Source organism: Falco punctatus (assembly GCF_963210335.1).
Source record: "Falco punctatus genome assembly, chromosome: 4".
NCBI classification, from domain to species: domain Eukaryota; kingdom Metazoa; phylum Chordata; class Aves; order Falconiformes; family Falconidae; genus Falco; species Falco punctatus.
This window is the reverse complement of record NC_137583.1, coordinates 54,901,294-54,919,789: the sequence shown is the minus strand read 5'-3', so window position 1 is coordinate 54,919,789 and position 18,496 is coordinate 54,901,294. Positions and strand designations below refer to the sequence as shown.

General features: G+C 42.4%; 2 protein-coding genes across 3 annotated transcripts in view; both read left to right on the top strand.

The window, feature by feature from the left end:
• Positions 1 to 18,496, top strand: part of LOC308063974 (growth hormone-releasing hormone receptor-like) — a 494,830-nt gene that overhangs the window by 265,442 nt on the left and 210,892 nt on the right. The gene's annotated exons all lie outside the window — the stretch shown is intronic.
• The window catches only part of ADCYAP1R1 (ADCYAP receptor type I), a 155,036-nt gene continuing 143,287 nt past the window's right edge, over positions 6,748 to 18,496 (top strand). For both annotated transcript variants that reach the window (XM_080387700.1, XM_080387701.1), the window contains exon 1: positions 6,748 to 14,884. The gene's annotated coding sequence lies outside the window, so the exon portion shown is untranslated. The remainder of the gene's footprint in view (positions 14,885 to 18,496) is intronic.

The window sequence follows — 18,496 nt, the reverse complement described above, 5'->3', positions numbered from 1 at the left end:
GAAACAAAAAAATTGGCGAACTGCTTACTATGGTTTTCTGGACTCATTCATGATGAAAAGGCAACACTACTTCATGTTTCCAAGGCAAAGCTATTTAGGTAGCTCCCTGTAGGAACTGCTAGGCACCTACATGCCTTTAAAAATCCTTGCAATCTACAATCTGTCCTGCTAATTTATTTTTTTTTTCTCTGCCATGTCGACATTTATACTCACCTGTGCAGGAAAAGTACTTTTATGTTTGGAAAGAATCTAAATGCAAAGGGAAGAGTGCATGAGGCTATCTAAGCATGACTGTGAACATCTATCCCTCCTGTAACACTAAATTATCCAGGGGGTGATGTGCTGTTAGCAGGTACTGTGCTTCTCTTCAGAGACACGACTTTTTGGAGATGCAGGATATGAACCCTGTGCTGCCTGCCTGAGTGCATTGCAGGGCTGGGTGATGAACCGTGTTGCAAGCACAGGGGATAATTATTATATCACCAACACTTTGTTTGCTGTTCAGCAATCCCCAGGGTGTTTGGTTCCCCATGGAGCTAATTCCGATTCATGTCGCAAATTTCTCCTGTGATTTCTTCATAGATGCTATGAAGCACTTCAAATGAGAAACGATCACTGGCAATTTTACTTGGAGACAATTCTGTGCAGTGTGAAATGATTGTGTTAAGTCAGTCTGCTTGCCTGTCATGATGTGAGGAGCTCTTTGGGGAAAAAAAAACCCACAAAAACACAAAAAACCCCAAGCAAACCACAAAACTGAAAGAGATGTCCACAAAAATTGCAGCTCTACAGCTGATAAAGTCTTTATTGCTAGTGATGACATTTTGGGATTTTTTTTTCTAGATTTCCAATCCATGTTCATTCAGAGCATTTCATTACAGTCCTAAGCGTAAAAGAGCAGAATTGATAGAATGATGTGCTTTGTTGCTCATAAAAAAGAACTAGGAATAAATAAAGGGAACATTTAGTGTTCAGAGGCACTGCAGCTGGAGTGTGTTTTCATGCTTATTGCAGAAAACTGCATAATGCTACAGCGTTATTGCCTCCATTGCTCATTGAAATATGTCTCTGCAAAACTGATGCTTCAAAATTATCTCTGATAGTCACAAATATATAGAGAACCAACTTGCATTTTGGCCTTTCCATGCTGATGGCAAATTCTTCATGGAATGTGGGTTAGCCTGGGCTGAAGTGCCGGTTTCTAGTCCCTGGGAGAAGAGCCGTGTCCAGGGGTTGTGCAGTTACAACTGGTGTGTGTGTGGTCACATGCTGCCATGGGACAGAGCGAAAATGCTCAGATTTCATAGCTCTTTTGTTGGTGTTCACCAGCACCATAATTGCCATTTTTTAATGGGGAAACTGAGGAAAAGAAGGAGAAATAAGAATACAGTCCCTCAGCCCACTGTCACAACTTCTGCTCAGGTCTTTGACACATCAAGTGTATCCATCACTTCAGAAAAAGAACAACCTTGGCTTGATTCTTCATGTAATTGCAGGATGTATATTTTTATTTAAAATATATTTATATATTTTAATTCTATAAATATTTATAAGTTTTTATATATTTACAAATATAAAAGGTATTTTTCTATATAATTATAAATATATATACATCCATTAAAAATACATGGAGAAATTGTTTTGGAAGATTAAATGGCACTATAGCAAATTTGTAGTACATAGACATATACCGTATTAGATCTAAGAGTATGAAGTGTGCATGTACTTGGTGAAAAGCCAAGGATATTGTGGGAGACATCTGAGGGATGTATTTTAACTCTGGCTGTTAAATGCACTTATAAGCAGCATGAGCAATGTGTATTATAACAGAAATTATTGACCTTAGTTGTACTGAGTATGTGTACATATGGAAGAGGAGGCTGTAGTGATAGTCCCTCCACATTTATACATGTAAACATTTATACTGTAGACATCTTCACTTAGTGAAACAAACACATCTTATATTTTCACTTTCAGCGGAAACAAACTATTTAAAGAATCCTTTCACTGAGAGGAAATGGGTTGAATCCTAGATTTTTACCTCTTCCAGTGTTTCTGAAAGCTTTCATTCAACGCTTCTTGTAAGGATGTTGGTGAACTTGCTCCTGCAGGTGGTAAGACACTCAGCTGTGGCACTGCAGAGGGCTGCAGAGGTAACGTGAGTGAATCGGGGGGACATCTGACTGAGCCTCTTCTTTGGGAAGGTCCACAGGAGAATGAGAAGATGACAGAAAGGGCTGAAAGACAATACACAGGCAGATGAAACCAGCATCTTTAACGCAGCAGAACAGATGGGCAGAAGGTAAAGGAATGTAAAATACCAGAGGAATGCAAACAGCTACAGTTGGGCAAAGTACAAAGATCAGAACTGACTGGAGAGAGGATGCTGTAGCCTTTATACAAGGTTTAAGACTAAAATGAGTAAGAAAGGAATTAGGCTGTAAGGCAGATGTTTGGTGAATTAATGATATGTTGCTGGAAAAAGAATAAAATTGTTTGCCCTGCACATAGGTAGTATTTGACTTTTGCTAATCTTGCTATTGCAGGGAAAAAAAACCCTCATAACCCACTAATTTTTTAGGATGATAATGTGTTATGTCTACCTTATGTCATGTCAACCTGCTAGGATCAGACTGTGTTTTGATTGAACAGAGAGCAGAAACAAAGCTGGTCTTTAAAACAAGCACCATGTGAGGAACTCTTTATTTCAAATGTAGAATATGTGTAGAGTTAAGCTAAATTCTGAGATGTTATTGCTGTGACAAAAATACAAAAGAAGTTATATTAAACCTACCAATTTTATGTAGCTTATTGTAAGGTTATGTAAAAGAAGTTGAAGTGATTAATTAAAATGGAAGTTAGACAGTTCAAAGATAAAAGAGAAGGCTAAGGAATCATTTTTGGGAGCTTTTCTGAGACATTGCACCTTGTCTTGTTTCTGCCATGCTAGGGTGTGAAGTATGAGGTCTTTTGTTCTGCATGACTTTGATTTTAGTAATTAAGTAACTCACTTTCTGTTTTGCTTCCGCAACATGTATTTCTCTGTGTGACTCTAATAACAACCCTTGTCACTGTTCAAAGAGAAGTTTGAATTCCAGAAACCCATAACCTGTTTAAAGAAATCATAAGAACTTCAAAGAGCAAAGCGGTAAATCCCAGTATAGAACAGAAATCCAGATACAAATAAGAACGGAGGGTGGTTTGGGTTTTTTTGTTGATTTGTTTGCTTTGTTGGTTATTATAATTTACATGATAAAATAAGATGAATGGGTTTTATTTTTCGGGAAGTCTGGAGAATATAGGGACCTCCTGATTATGTCAGACCCTTCACCTGTCTATCCAAGTCTTCATTTCACCTAAGACAAGGTATATTAGAGGAAAGTGTAAGAATCTAATGCCGAGGGTAATATGTTTTGCATTTTATTTTTGCCCTGGCCTTTAGTAATTAGGGACTGATTAAACCTTTCAAGCTGTAACATATCCTACTAGATTTATTTCATCATTATTATTGTTTCCTCTGGATAATCTCGGTATTTTTCTTATTTTCCAATTCCTTCCATTCTGATTTGTACTCTTGGTTGCTTTAATTTTTTTTAGGGAAATGTGTTCCACCACTGAAAACTTATCTTACAAAGTATTACCTTTGTCAGGGTTGAGTTCCTCACCTTTTCATTCGTCTGGCCATCATAAGCCACTAAATTTTGTTCAGTTATTGAAGTCAACGATGTGTGTTTGGATAAAGCATCTTCTGAAGGTGACAAATGTACCTGTCTTGAAGAAATCTAGAGTGGGATTCAGCTCATCCATCTTTAGATGTTGACAGCATAGGTACCTTTTTCTGACCCAAGGCTCCTTTAAAGCTAGTGGAGAGAAACACTTTCAGGATATGATCTTTCTCATTTATTTTATATGCCTCCCTTAGGTTGTGGTGATTCATGGATTGACTTCTGGTGACTGTATGAACTAGATTTCTTCTGACTAGAAAGGGAAACAAGCATTAGTTCAGCCACAGGTATCTACATTGCAGGTACATCTAACCTTTGATCAGATGAATCCCTTAGAGATGAAGAACCTTCCCTTTCCTCTGGTACATTATTCCAGTGGTTGCTTTTCCTACTTATTTAAGAAAGCATTTTTTATTTCCAAAATGCATTTGTCTGGCTTTTGCTTCCAGTCACTAGTGTTTCTTTTTCTCTTCTCTGCTAGGTTTGACAGACCCCAAGAAGCAAGCGTACTCTTGTTGTGAATATTTCATCTAATGTAATGTTTTCATACATTCATGTTCCTGGAGATGAAGACAGAAATTTTGTATGAACCTGCTTTTGTTTGCTTGCATAGAATTTCATGGTCAGAGCAGGGAAGCGGATTGTCAGGGAGGCTACAGTCCCATGTAGGAGACCGCATTTGATGCCAGCATACACTAGACTGCAAGGAGCGTCATGAAGCATGGAAACAGCAGAAGAGATACCTACTAGAATTCAAAGGAAAAAAAAATAGCTTTGTCATATTTGATTTAAGACAGCTGGCTTTCAGCCAAAAGCAGAGGAAGACAATTTAAATGGAAAAGAAAAAATACATATACAGGGAAAAAGCAGAGGAAAAAAGAACGTATCTGAATGTAATTACCAGTGTTGTTATGTTCAAGTGAAAAAGCATATTCATTTTTACAGTCTGGCTTACTAAATGATGACAAACTACTACTAGTAACAGCCACAGCTATTCCTTTGGTGCAAGTGTGAGCAGGAGATATTTTGTAATGGCTAAAGTCACATCTTTGTTCACTGCTAATGACTTCGACTGGAAGGTACTATTTCACATGATAAATGCAATGTAGCACCTAGGACCCAAGACAGTGTATTAAGAAAAACAAATATATGTAATAAAAAGAGTAAGAAATTGTTGTGGTGAAAAAGTCCTGGAAAAAATATAAAACAAACAAATTTCATTCTCTAGATAAAAGATGATTTCTTCATTCCACATCAAGAATTGCATCAGGTAAAACAGCCAGCAGGCATCAGTCCCACATGAGAAAGCTCCATGAGTGGCATGATGTAGCAATAAGCTCCTTCCATTAAAACCTTTTAATTATGGCTTGGCTTACACAGATCTGACACTCAGGCTAATCATACAACTTCTGCAGCTCACACTAGAGTGTTATTTCCTTCCACCTTCATCTCTTTTGAAGGAAAAGTGATTTCCTGGTTGTCTTCTGTAGCTGATTTTTTTTCCAGCCATCCTTCTTCAGCAGTAGAGAATCTCCCTCCAAAAGTATTTCATGCAAGACCACCAGATACTAGACTTAAGTAATTTTGAGTGCCGGAATTAATGCAATAGCCAGAGCTGGACAATCCTCACCTCACAAAGAGGAGAACAGCAGGGACTTCAACTCAAGACATCCTGTCAGAGAAATTAGAAGAAAAAACATTTGGCTGTAGGGTTAGGGGAGCCATATGTCTATGCCTGGAGATAAAGGAAGGCAGAATCATCCAAAGTGACAAAAACAGCTTATAAATCAAGATAGTTCAGATGGGAAGTGTGACCTTTGAATTTAGCCACAAGTTGGTCATTAATAACTCTAGTAAGAACTGTCTAGGGAGGATGTAATGCATCTTTCAGCTTCTGCAAAAGGAGACTGCCTGAAAGATGAAGGATGGTGTGTGTCTGTTGGAGATGGAAGCTGCATAGGTCAGTGACTTCTTCCTCAAATCTGCTTCACTAGTGTCTTTACTATGCTTTAATTAAGGAGAAGTTGTCTGGGTCAGGGCTTAGGCCACAAATTCTGGAGCCATCAACCTGCAGCACAAGAATTTTCATGTGGACTCACTTTCAACCACCTTCTAGGTCTGACGGTCAAAGTGAAAATTTTCTTGGGTGGCTTTGGTTTTAAGAAAAGATTTAATAAATTCTGATGGCTATCCACATTCTTTGGATAGCATAAGCACCCTGAAAGGAGACTTCTGCTGATCAGTCACATTCTGATAAACGTCCATGAAGGTTTATGTGCTTGTGGAAGGTTCTTTCCATACTTGTTGGCAAGCAGTGTTATCGATTTGTTAATAAGTTAAGATTGATTGATTATATTAGATTGATTGATTGATTTTATAAAATCATTTAATAGAATTAAAAGATAGAGGAATAAGAAAATTTTTATGGAAAATTTACAGCTATATAGTAGAAGTAGTTATGACATCTTTTGTACGTCCTGTACCAAGGCTAGAAGAAGGGCCTGGAACTATTGTGGAAAAACTTAGGTAATAACTTTAGGGTTGAAAGGTTCCTTTGTACTTAACCAGTCTTCTTTACGTAGAGGTGCATTGAAATGTCAGAGGATGAGATTAATGGAAACTGGGGAGAGTCGACTGGAACAGCTTGTAGGTGCCTGCCAAGAAACTGTGAACTTTAGTAAAAGGTAATTCCGGCAGGGGGAGATCGCGACCACCGACTCATATACCACCTACCCAAATCGTACCCTAGACCCATTTCTAGACCTTTCTAAGCTTTACTGCGCAGAATCGGATATAGGAGGAGAGTATGTAAATGATTTATGGGAAATGTTATGAATATACATGAATATTTAATGAATATGTATGAATAAGTTCTATATATGGAATCTGAGTTTGGGACCTGGTGTGCGTTGATCGTGAGAGGACTCGCTCACGCACCCGGCCGTCAATAAAGAAGTGTCTGCTTATCTACATCACATTGGTGTCGATAAGTTCTTCATTCCGAGATTTCGGTAACAGCAGGAACTACAGGCAACTTTCAGCTTTCAGAGGACACCTATTTCTTCTAACATTTTTGGCTTAGGCTTTTGATCTCACTACAATATTCACTATTCTAAGATAAATACTGTTAAGGTTTACTCCTTACAACTGTATTTATATAAGGCTGTATGATATTTTTTTTTATCACAAATGCTTATTAATACACTATTCATAAAAGCTTTGTGTATATTGAGCTTCTTTATATTTGTAGGTAAAAATTCAGAGAGAGTTATTTATTAATCTTTTTGCAGACCATAGCTACTGATTACTGGATTACAAGAAGGCACAGATGTATGTCTTGCTATATTAGTGCGCTTTTTCTGATTATTTTTACAGATACTAAAAATCTTTGGCTGAGAAATAAATCTTTTGCAGTAACTCTTTTGGTGAGATATGGGTTTGAATTTCTGTTTTGAGAAATAACAAATACATTGTTACATTTTTTCTTATATCTGTTTTGGAAATTGAAAAAAAACCCTGACTGAATTGTTGACTTCTGGTACTACTTAAAGATGACCCTCTCATCCTACTGTCCTGCCACTCCCCTCAACAAACATGACAAGCCAAGAAGACAACAAGAATATTTCACTGAAAGTTGCAATTTTCTCTTCTAAACCTCCTGCTGACATGTATTGTGCCTAGCTCTGAGCAAACTCACTAAATCAGTGGGAAGGCTCATGATAGCAAAGTGAAGGACATGAGGAAACATTCTCAAGACTGTGACCCTAACAAGAGCCTTGATAGACATGGTGAGCCCTTCCCTGTCTCCACACAGAACATATTGTGATGCACCTGTGCCTGCTGGCCTTATTTTCTCTGCGATGTGCTTGAGCAGGCCATAAGTCGCAGCTCAGAGGCTGGCCCTCAGAGCTTCTCAGCACTTCATTGCTGTTTCCATTTCTGACCAGAGCTAGGAAAACCCAGTGCATCTTCTTCTCCACCTCCCTACCAGGCATACCATGAATTTGTCTGTCATTATTTGTCCTTGGACACAAATGGTCTGAAAGCCAGACTTCCAGCCACAAAGTAAATTAAGAGAAATCGGTAGACTGGCTCTTATCTCAGCTGAGTAGAGGTAGCATCAGCTGCTGTCTTCTATGTGAAACTTGAGTATAACTTTGGGTATGACAACAGCAGGTTCATAGGCTCATCGTGACAAAACCCAGAGTCCCAGCCTGGGCTTCAAGTGCAGTTTGAACAACAGACTCTTTCTACACTCCTGTTGTATTGTAGGTTCTTTTCATCAGCTTTGTTTTCTGGAAGAAGTACTGCATACTGCATCATTTTGTGCCCTGTGCTCTTTGAAGCATTGTATATCTATTCCTCCTGCCCTCTAATAAAGAAAATAGTGCTGTCAGAAGATAATACAAGTTTCCTTCAGTGAGTGCTGAGTATGGAGGCACACAGTGTAACCATTGTTGATCTCTTTTCCAATTCCAGTTTTATCCAGGTTTGGGAAAGAGAGAAACTCCCAGATGCTTTATCAAGGATATGGGAAAACTTCCCCTTGGACAGCAGCATAGAGCTGAGTGGTAGAAGGTGGACATTATCTCCTGAGATTGTTCGTTTTGACATTTGTCTCCCTTCCCCTTTAGCACTACCTGATGCCGTGCTCCTTCTCACATCAACATACTATGGTTACATCTGCATGACTAGACAGCTCTTTACTGTCTAAAACAAAGATGCATCCACATCTGGTTATTTTTATTTATGCTACTCATGTTCCTCATAACTTCATTCCTCATGCAAAAATCAGAAAAAAAAAAATAAAAATCCCAGTCTCATTAAGGAAGGGGATGAAGTGGATTTGAAATGAAGGAATACTCACTATAATCATTAACAACTGATTTATTTACACAGCTTGCATTTTGTTTATTAGAAGCTCAAAACTGAAACAATTTTCATTGGTTTTGCCAGAGTTCCTGCAGAACTTTCGGTGGGTCAGACTGAAAGGCTGTATTGCAGTTTAGCAGGGCTAGTGAACCTTAAACCCACACACAGGTGTTTGTTTGTACAATCAAGAAACAGAACTGTTGCAAAAATCAACTAACAATCAAACTAAGTTTTCTTAAGATTGCTATTGACTGAACATAAACATCTGAGTGCCTTTCACTCCAAAAATGCTTTAGATATTGTAATTACAAAAGTGGAGAGAGCAACAGACTACATTCAAGTAATTGAAACACTTAAGAGACAGTAATCTGTCTGAGAAGGTGATAGCTCAGCTACCAGAAACCCCACCGCTAAAAGTATTACTTGCAAGTTATTTGTCATGCCTAATCACAAATGAGACCTTATTTTACAGATGGTACCTCTACAAATAATTTTCTCCTCAACAGTGATACCTATATCTTTTACCTGCAAGTGCAACTTGGGCTGTATATGTGACCACCATATGACACATTTGTCCCATATAACCCAAATTACTTCAATGCGATTTAGATACTGTGAGCTCTTTCTAACAGTCAGCGAGCAGGCAGGGATGTTTCAGAAGTACCTGGACAGTCACAGGAGGGATCCATCTCTAGAAACAGACTGTAGAGCATGGGAAGTCCTAGAAAACTCATTCATCTAAGTGCCTAAAATCGTGGCCCTGTAGCGATAGGGAGCTTATAAGTAGAACTGTAGGAATGCTGGAGCTTCAGCTCAGATTGAAATAGTAATTTACATAATACATTACATAACATACATTTATAGATCTATTTGTAAAGTAAATTTTTATAATATATAAATTGTATATTTATATCGGAGTCAGATGAAGTCCCTGGTGACCGGAAAAAGGGAAATTTGCACCCATTTTAAAAGCAGTAGAAAGGAGAACCCTGGGAACTACTGACCTGAACCCCACCTCTGTGCCTGGGAAGACCAGGGAACAGATCCTCCTAGAAGCTCTGCTGAGGCACACGGAGGACAGGGAGGTGACTCAAGGCAGCCAGCACAGCTTCACCAAGGGCAAGTCCTGCCTCACCAGCCTACTGGCCTTCTGTGGTGGAGTGAGTACACCAGTGGACAAGGGAAGAGCTATGGATGCCATCTATCTGGGCTTCTGCAAGGCCTTTGACACAGTCCCACACACCATCCTTCTCTCTAAATCAGAGAAATAGGGATTGGAGGGGTGGGCTGTTCAGTGGATGAGGAACTGGTTGGATGGTTGCATTGAGAGACAAGTGGTCAAGAGCTCAATGTCCAGATGCAGATTGGTGAAAGTGGTGTCTCTTGGGGGTCCATATTGGGCCCAGACTGTTTAATGTCTTCATCAGTGGCATGGCCAGTGGGATTGAGTGCACCCTCAGCAAGTTTGTAGGTGACACCAAGCTCTGTGGTGCAGTTGACATGCCTGAGGGATGGGATGCCGCCTGAGGGACCTGGACAAGAACAGGTTAGCCTTGCCTGCACTGTAAACCAATTTTAATGTGTGTTCTCCCCTCATTTTTCTTAGTTAACTACAGCATCTTTGCAGAAGAACATGTGTGAGCGAAGTGAGGGGAGTTGGTGAGGGAAGGTTGCAGTTGTTCTCCAATAAACCTCATTACAGTGCTGGGGGAGGCAAAGAAAGGCTGCATACGGGAATCAAGGAGGTTGATTCAATTAAATTCCCTTTGAGGAATTTGATCAACAGCCTCCTGTCCAGTCAGCTGGGAGTGAATTTACAGCACTTCAGCTTCTCACTAGTGGCTGCTATGCCACCTTTCAGCAGCCTGAGGTATACATCTCTGTGGGCTATGCTGCCTTACATTAACTAAAAGGTAAGAGTAAGAATACAACAGGATACCTGCTGCTCTTTAAGTTCACACTTGAAGATACTGCCTTCTAACACAGTGATGTAGACCTTTGCCTACACACCAAGTATGTCCCAGTTAATCATAGCAAGTGGGGTATTTAGCATTCTGCATTCTTCCCATCTGTGGACACAGTTCCACTCATAGAAATGTCTTAAAACAGTACAGCTCGTTTTAACAGCTAGCAAGGGAACACATTACTGTCATTGTCTGCATAAATAGCTGTTTTCTCCTACTCTCTGCCTCCACCAGATCTTGTCCTCAGGAACCAGGAGATGTCTCTTTCTCACTGTTAGAAATCTACTGGTTGGTAGGAAGTGACTGAGGAATATGCAGAGCAGAGGGCTTCATCTGGCATGAGGGATTTCTCAACCTCACACCTCAGCACAGGAGATCTTTCTTTTCTTCTGGGCCTTTTTTTGATCCCCAGTACAGCTGATCATCACATCAGGGGATCTGCAGGCCAATAGGGTATGGCAGGTGGGATCTCAGGGTAGGTGGGAGGCTGTGGCACTATCCAGGGGTAGTTCTTGTCCTGGCAGAGGAGAAGCTGCCAGATGGGTGAGTCTCAGTATTTCAGGCTTGTCAGCTTGATAGTGAAAGAGGAATTAATCTCATTAAACCTTAGACGTCTACTTTGTGGGTGTTGCCAAGCTGGGCTAGTGCTCCCCTTGTGTCTGATGTCTGTGGAGAGAAACAGGTACATTTAGGACACAGTTCCTCCAAGCTTTCAATATCTCCTTGGGATGAGATGGATCTTGCCTTATATTCCTGTGACTGCACTGATCAGATCTGACCTTACTATGAAGGGAGAGATGGTTAGCCCATGCAGACCTAGCTATTCGGTTAACTAAGTCACACCTGAGGTGTCAAAATAAAAGACAACGACAAGGACCTTCCAGCAAAATACCTTTAACCCAGTCTCAATACACACTCCAGCAGCCAGCTTGCCGATGTCTTGCCCCTGTGCAGGATGGCAGATGGATGGCTCTCTAGGTCATTCAGCAGTAGCTCACATTTTTCTCTCAGGAAGCCGTCTCCTGCCCCTGTCAGTCTCTCAGGCCAGCCAGGGTAATGGCTATGATGCTTTACACACACTTAAATGATGAAAATCTATTTAATAGATGGCTCGTGAGGATAATAGTAAAGCCTTGTTTGCCTGAAAATGGTTTAATTGTTTTCTCCTAAAGAAAAGTGTCTTCTTCAGAGAACAAAGTTCTTAGATAGACTCTCCTGATTACTTCAGCAGGAAACCTGATATGAATATCAGCTGAGATCATCTAGGGCAGTCCAACTGCAGCTGGATACGGGCCACTAGATGATTCTTTTGGCCCATTGCCCTTCTCCGGGGAAAGAGAGGGAGCAGATGTTGGAGCAGCACATAATATATGAACAGCTGGGAGCCTTATTCCATGCTTAGTAACCCAAGACAACATTTCACAGGGGGGCTTCTGGTTTTTGAGGTAGGACTGCCATAAATTCTGGAAGTTTTGAGGTGACACAGCTGGGGTTTTGTTGTGGGTTTGTTTTTTTTTGCAGGGGGAAGAGATTCTTTAGGTCTGTAGAGCAAACATAGATGTTTTTTCATGAGTAGAACAAACAATTTGCTGTAGAGGTTTCTTTGTCCCACACCTTACCATGTAGGATGCAGAAAAATAAGGCTTGCTGAGATATACTTGACTAACAACTCGGTGTCTGATTTAATTAATCTTGACTCCCTCAACATTTCATGAAAATATAGTCAGGTGTTTTTATACTATGGAGACAGACAAAGTAGGTACAATAGATGACATCCTAGTAGTGCCTCTCTCATTCATGACTGTATAGAGTACACAGGCTGAATATCTCAGCTATACAATGTAAATATCTACATCTTTTGTCTGTTTTCTTTTGTTCCTGTCGTATTTAGTGAGGTTACTGAAAGCTGTGAGATGTGGCTAGAGAAGATGGCATAACTGGCAGAAAATGTGAAAAGGGAAGCTTTGAAAAGTCTAGCTGATTCTTTTTACTGCCCCATGGTGCTGGAATAAAACCAGAGCTGAATGCATTCACAATGTGTCTGTGCATGCTTTTCTGAAGAGAAGGCATCTCTGCAGCCAGGGGGCTGTTACGGTGCCAAGGGGCTGGGAGCAAGGCTGTCTGGTCTAGTGCTGCTCTTGTGGAGCTATGCCCCTCAGGCTCCTGCACCTGGACTGAGAGCCACAGGGACTGTAAAGTACAAGTAAGTAATTGGGTCAGGGATTTTTACACTGGACAGGTAATGGATTTAGATGTATTTATGACCAAATTGCTTTTTTTCTCTCCTTTGTTTAATCTAGGAGCAGGGTAAAGGCATGGAGGATTTTAAATTAATATACACGCAAAGGAAAATGGAAGATGGGTGATGCAGAAAATGAAGGGCAATGGGTAAAAGATAAGCAGAGGAAAGGGCTTCTACAAGAGGAAGAGCAACAGTGTCACTATCCCAGGTGCTGTGAAATTTCAGGGTAATTTGAAAAGCCTCATCATCAGGCAGCCGCTCTTACAGTGTGGGTGTCTGAGAATTTGGGGAAGGACAGGGGCATTCAGCATGTCAAGTGCTTGACATGGGTCTGTGGGGCCTGAGAGCAGCATGGCTGGCAACAGCAAAAGCAGTGTGGTGCCAAGTGTCTCCACGGGATGCCCTGGCAGAGGGCTCCTCCAGGCCTGCTGTAGATGTTTACTGAGCATTTCCCAGGTCTGGGGAGCTTCCCCTTGAGTGCTACCCTCTCCAGCCAGGAGCAGCGACTGAATACTTTTGTGTGCTTACCTTGCAGGAGTCATGTGCCACCCCATTCTTTTCCAGATACAAGTCCCAGGAACGAACTGGACATCCCTTAGGCTCTTGCTAATCGTCTCGGCACTCTCTACAGCTCCACTTCACTGGTTTTCTTGCAACAGGTACCACTCCTGCACTGCCTTTGCAGGAATGCTGTTGCTGTGTAGCTCTGAGGCAATGCAGGACAGTGCAGATGCTGCTGTTCCTGTGCAGTCACTTCCCTTCCTGGGTGTGTGTCTGCTGTGGGAGGGGAGGAGATGCTTTCCACAAGCTCAGAGGGCTCATCCTGGATACGGGCCACCTGCCTATCCGCAAATACCATCAGCAAAATGATGCTTCCAGGTGAAATTCCTGCTCCGCTTCCCCTCCGTTCCCCTCCCTGACAACTCCAGCTACTTTATAATTTTTTCTTTTTGCAATCAACTATTCTGCAGCTCAGGGAGAAATTGCCTCCCTTCTCCCTCGCTCCCACAGCCCCCTCTCCCTTCCAGCAGCGATGCCGTCCTCCTTCCTATCACCGCGTTTTGCTGACCTTGTCACACTAATTAAAAAAAAAAAATCTCTAGGACGGCAGAAACGGTGCTTAGGTGACAAGGAGAAGGAGAATTTGGGGGAGGTAGGAGGAGGAAAGGGAACGGGGGTGGGGGGGTGTTTGATTTAAGAAATTTAATTTGAATAAACCCCTCCTCCTGCTCCTCCTCATTGGTTTCCTTTTCTTCCTCCATAGTAATGAGACCAGGCAAGGACAAGCTATTGGTTCCATATCCCCGTTCCTTTCCTCAGGCACTTGGGGGAGGAGGTGTTTGCATTTCTCCGCAGGACCAGCTCCTTTGCAGAGCATTGTCTGGCTGTGAGAATCACACACACACACAGAAACACAGGGGCGAGCACACCGTAGCCTTGACTCGCAGGCAGAGCATCTGATCCAGTTTGGAGACCATCCTCCTCGCCCATCCCACCCCCTACTTCCCGAGCACATATAATCTCCACTAAAAAAAAAAAAAAAAAAAAAAAAGGGGGGGGGGGCGGAAAGTCAGGGGGGGAAAAAGAAAAGTTTGCAGATCTCCTCTCTCCCTTCTTGATTTGTTTGCTTTTGGGTGGGGGTGTTGGCTTTTGGTGGTTTGGTTGGGGTGTTTGGTTTGGTTTTGGGTTTTTTTTTGGCTTTTTTTTTTTTTTTTTTTGGTGGTTTGGGTTGTTTGGTGGGGTTTTTTTTGGGTTTTTTTGTTTTTGTTTTTAATTTAGCGATGGCAAATTCCTTCACGGCCAGGAGCTGGCCCATCCCCTGAGCAAAGGCAGCCTGGACATGACCGGCAGGCGAGGGAGGAGGAATTTGGATTCCCTTCGGAGGCGCCGACCCCTCCTCCGCCCGGTGCGAGCGAGGCGGGGGGAGCCCGGCCGCGGCCGCTCACTTCCAGCGCGGGCAGCCGGCGCTGGCCAGCTCCTGCCGGGGACCCGGCCAGTGTCCCCCGCGGCTGGCTCCCACGCCGCCCGGGCACCGAGGGGATGCAGCATCTCCAGCGCCGGGACGGATCCCTGCTGCAATGGTAAGTCCTTTTCCCCGGCCTCTCCCCCTCCTCCAGCAGGGGTAGCATCGCGCCGGCTCCGGGTACCGGGGTGGCAGCGGCTGCCCGGCTCTGCCCCGCTCAGGCCGGGTACCGGGGGGCAGTGGGTACCGGGGGGCAGCGGGTACCTGGGGGCAGCGGCAGCCCGGCTCTGCCCCGCTCGGGCCGATCCTGAGATGCCCAAGCGCCGGCTCCCACAGCCGGCTAGGGAAAAGGAACCGCCGGCTTGTCTTAGAGTGACATTGATTTATCGGCTGTTCCCTCATCTTCCCCAGGACCTGGGAATACTTCTTTTGGAGGGGACTAGCATGCAGGCTTTCTGTCTTCAGCCAGAACTGCAGGCTTTGAGGATGCGTCCGCGAGATATATTTGGTTCTTTTCAAACACATAAATCTCCTTTCGCAAGTGGTGACAGGTTAACGTGCTCGGTATGGGGATCACGTCTGTTTTTAACACAATATGGCTGGTAAATAAAACCTGATTGCTAACAGACCCGGTGCTGCTGTTGGCATTTTCGAGCTCAAGGCTCCCTTTGCAGTTCTGCATCTTCACCTGCCGCAGAAACTCTGATTCACCCTTCAAGCAGCGCACCAGGACTTCGCCGTTTTTACTGTGGGGCAGTAGTAAAAATTGCCTGAATTTGCCTTTGACCTCTGCTTGCATGCCTCTGTGCATTTCTCCTTATCAGTATTTGAACAGCTGGTTCTAGTAATATCTTTATGTAAAGCACATCTTAAGTCAGAGAGACAGCATACAGGACAGTGCTTACCGCTGGGCTGTGGATTGAACACGGGCACAGTTCAGGTGTGTATTGGAATCTGAAGAGTTTAGGGCTACGGAAAGAAATGCAGCATGCTGTTCAGACTGGCAAATGCATGGAAAAAAGAAAAGAGAGGTGGTTTTGTTTAGTGTCATGCCGGTGTTTATGGCTAGACGAGCATCCCACTTACACAGAAGCAGGTTTGGATGAACTCCCTGGAAGTCAGTGGCTTTCCTCTGCATCTAATCGGCTGGTAAACAGAAGCCTTTAGCTTGAAGAATATATTGCAGTAGCACTAGAGGTAATTATAATTATAATAACAATAATAAATTTTCGACAAAGTGAAAAAGGCAGCAAAGTGACCTGATTCTTTCCTAGGGTATTATGGATTACTGTCTGTCTTGTGTATTTTAATTACATTGCAAGTTTTGGACTGGTATGGCAATATGCAGTGTAACTGAAGCAGCTTTTTGGGTGGTGTTTGGGTTTTTTGTTTGTGGGGTTAGGTGGGTTTTTTTGTTTGGGTTTGGTTTTTTTTTTTTTGGTTTTGTTTTTTTTTTCATCTGTTGGAGTCAACAAACAGCAAATGGATTTTCCTTTGCTGCTGTTTGGGTACACAGCCATCTCACTTCTCCATTCAACCTATGCAACACTGGTCAGGTGTGGGGGGGAAATGTTTCCTTGGCTAGCATACAGTAATCGAAAGGCATGTATGGTTACTTAGGGTTACTGTCAGTGACAGCATGAAGGCAAACTCCTTACAGTGAGAGTCATACAGTTACAGAGAAAGAATGCATTATACAGGCACCTATACTTGGCTAAAACATAACACCCTGGAGCTGCCTTGAAAGAAGTTGTCCTATGGGTTGAGACAATACTGCTCCAGAGTTTGATGAATAATTAAGGAAAGCTATTCAGTGCAGTAATGGGAGTTGGATTAAAGTTGACCTATCTGCTTGCATGTCGGTTACAGTTCTGGGTTATGGTCTCCTACCTTCCCCCCCCTTCTATGTGCTGAGGGCAATGTTTGCTGCTTTGTTGTTCATTCAGGGCAGCTACAATACACATATTTGTCTTTAAACAGGGAACTAGCTTTGTGATAGCTTCTTGGCTTCAGCCTTCCATTATTTGTTGGGGTCTCTGAAAGAAAAAAGGAGGGGGTCCTTCTTCCCCATAGATTTAAGATGTCTGCTGTTTGCATGCTGGTGCCACAGCCGCATGTAGGTCTCTAGATCTTCTGTTGTCAGTGTATGTGTGAAGCTTGTAAACACGAAGGCAGAAGCTTTGTTGTGGGATGCTACCAGGGAGAGAAAACCCGAGATTTCTGAGACTGTGGGCTGCACTGTTGATCACGTTCAGACCTTTGTTCATCACATCTCTCTTCATTTGGCTGACTGAGCCAGCATCCTGGAGATATTTTTTCTGGGGTTGAGTTCCATATGTGCCTACGCCTTTGTTAAGTTGAGACCCATGTCCCCAAGCTGATTCATTTCAATGTAGCAGATTTTGTTTTCCTTTCCTTCCTTCTGAGCACACTTAGTACAAACAGTCTAATTCCTAAATTAGCTCAGATTATCTTTTAATGAAACCAGAGTATTTGAGTTAAGAAGCACTGAGAAAAAGTAAACTCAGGACAGGATCATGCTTTAAATCATATCTGGCATTAAGACGGGCAGAAATGTCACGTCTTACAGTTAATCCTGATTTAACAGAAGTGTTATTTATTTGCCACAGTTCTCAGGAGAGGTAAACTGATATCAGCTTATAGAAGTCAGTGGAGGTACTGAATTTTATTTCACCCACCCCACTACTTGGCCCAGAGAGTGCAGCCTCAACCTTTAAGTCGGCAAAGTGTATTTTTGTGTTGGCTTATGTTTCTTTGTTTCCATCCCCTTTCTTTCCACATGCAGCCATCCCATATCACTTGTGAAGACAGTGGGGGTGGGATTCAGTACATGCTGCAGTCAACAGGATTTTGGAGTGAGTTTTCCACACCAGTGCAGAAGTGGAACAACTCTACTGAAAGGGATGCAAATGCACCAGTGAGGAACTTCCTCTTTTTTCCTATCTAGAACTTTAAAGTCATCTTTGTTCGTAATGTATCATCAAGGACAGTAACACCACTCTGTTTCGGAGTATCCTGCTACCCAATATATACAGCATCCTTTGATGGGATACTTTTCCAGTTCCCTCAGTGCTGGATTTGTTTGTTCTTAAAAATGCTCTGCATACAGAAAGGTATTTGGTAGTCTTCCACAATGCTAACAAGTACTAGAATTCATGTGTCTGTGGTAGCTGTTGAAACGCTGTTTGGATTGTAACTGAGTGGACACAAATATATGGGAAGAAAGCCAGGCTTTTTTGCAGAGTACTTCACGGCAGAATGTCAAGCCCTCACCCCATTGCTTTGCTTGTGCTTTATTCTCTGACCACCTTTGCTCTCTCAATTTATTGATCTGTCTTCTTAGGCTTGAACTTTTATCTCCACAAGGCAAACTAGGAACTTTTTGTTGTTTAAACCTTGTTTACGTAACTCATTGCTGTTCATTGATTGTATCTCCATGCAAGCTAATGGGCTGATCTGTAGAGTAGCAGGACTAATAATTTCAGGGTAGAACTTCTCAGGAGGCACTAAATCATTCCATCTCCTGAAGAAAAGGTAGAAGCCTCGTCACACAGAGCATTTAAAGCTAACATGGCTGTTGTGCTGAGGAGTATTCCCTTGGAAAGGGATTCCTTGGAAAGGAAATATTCCCTGCAGAAATACACAGACGCAGTTACAGTGACTCTTGTTTGCTACTCTGGTTCTTTCTACAGTTGAATCCAAATTTTTC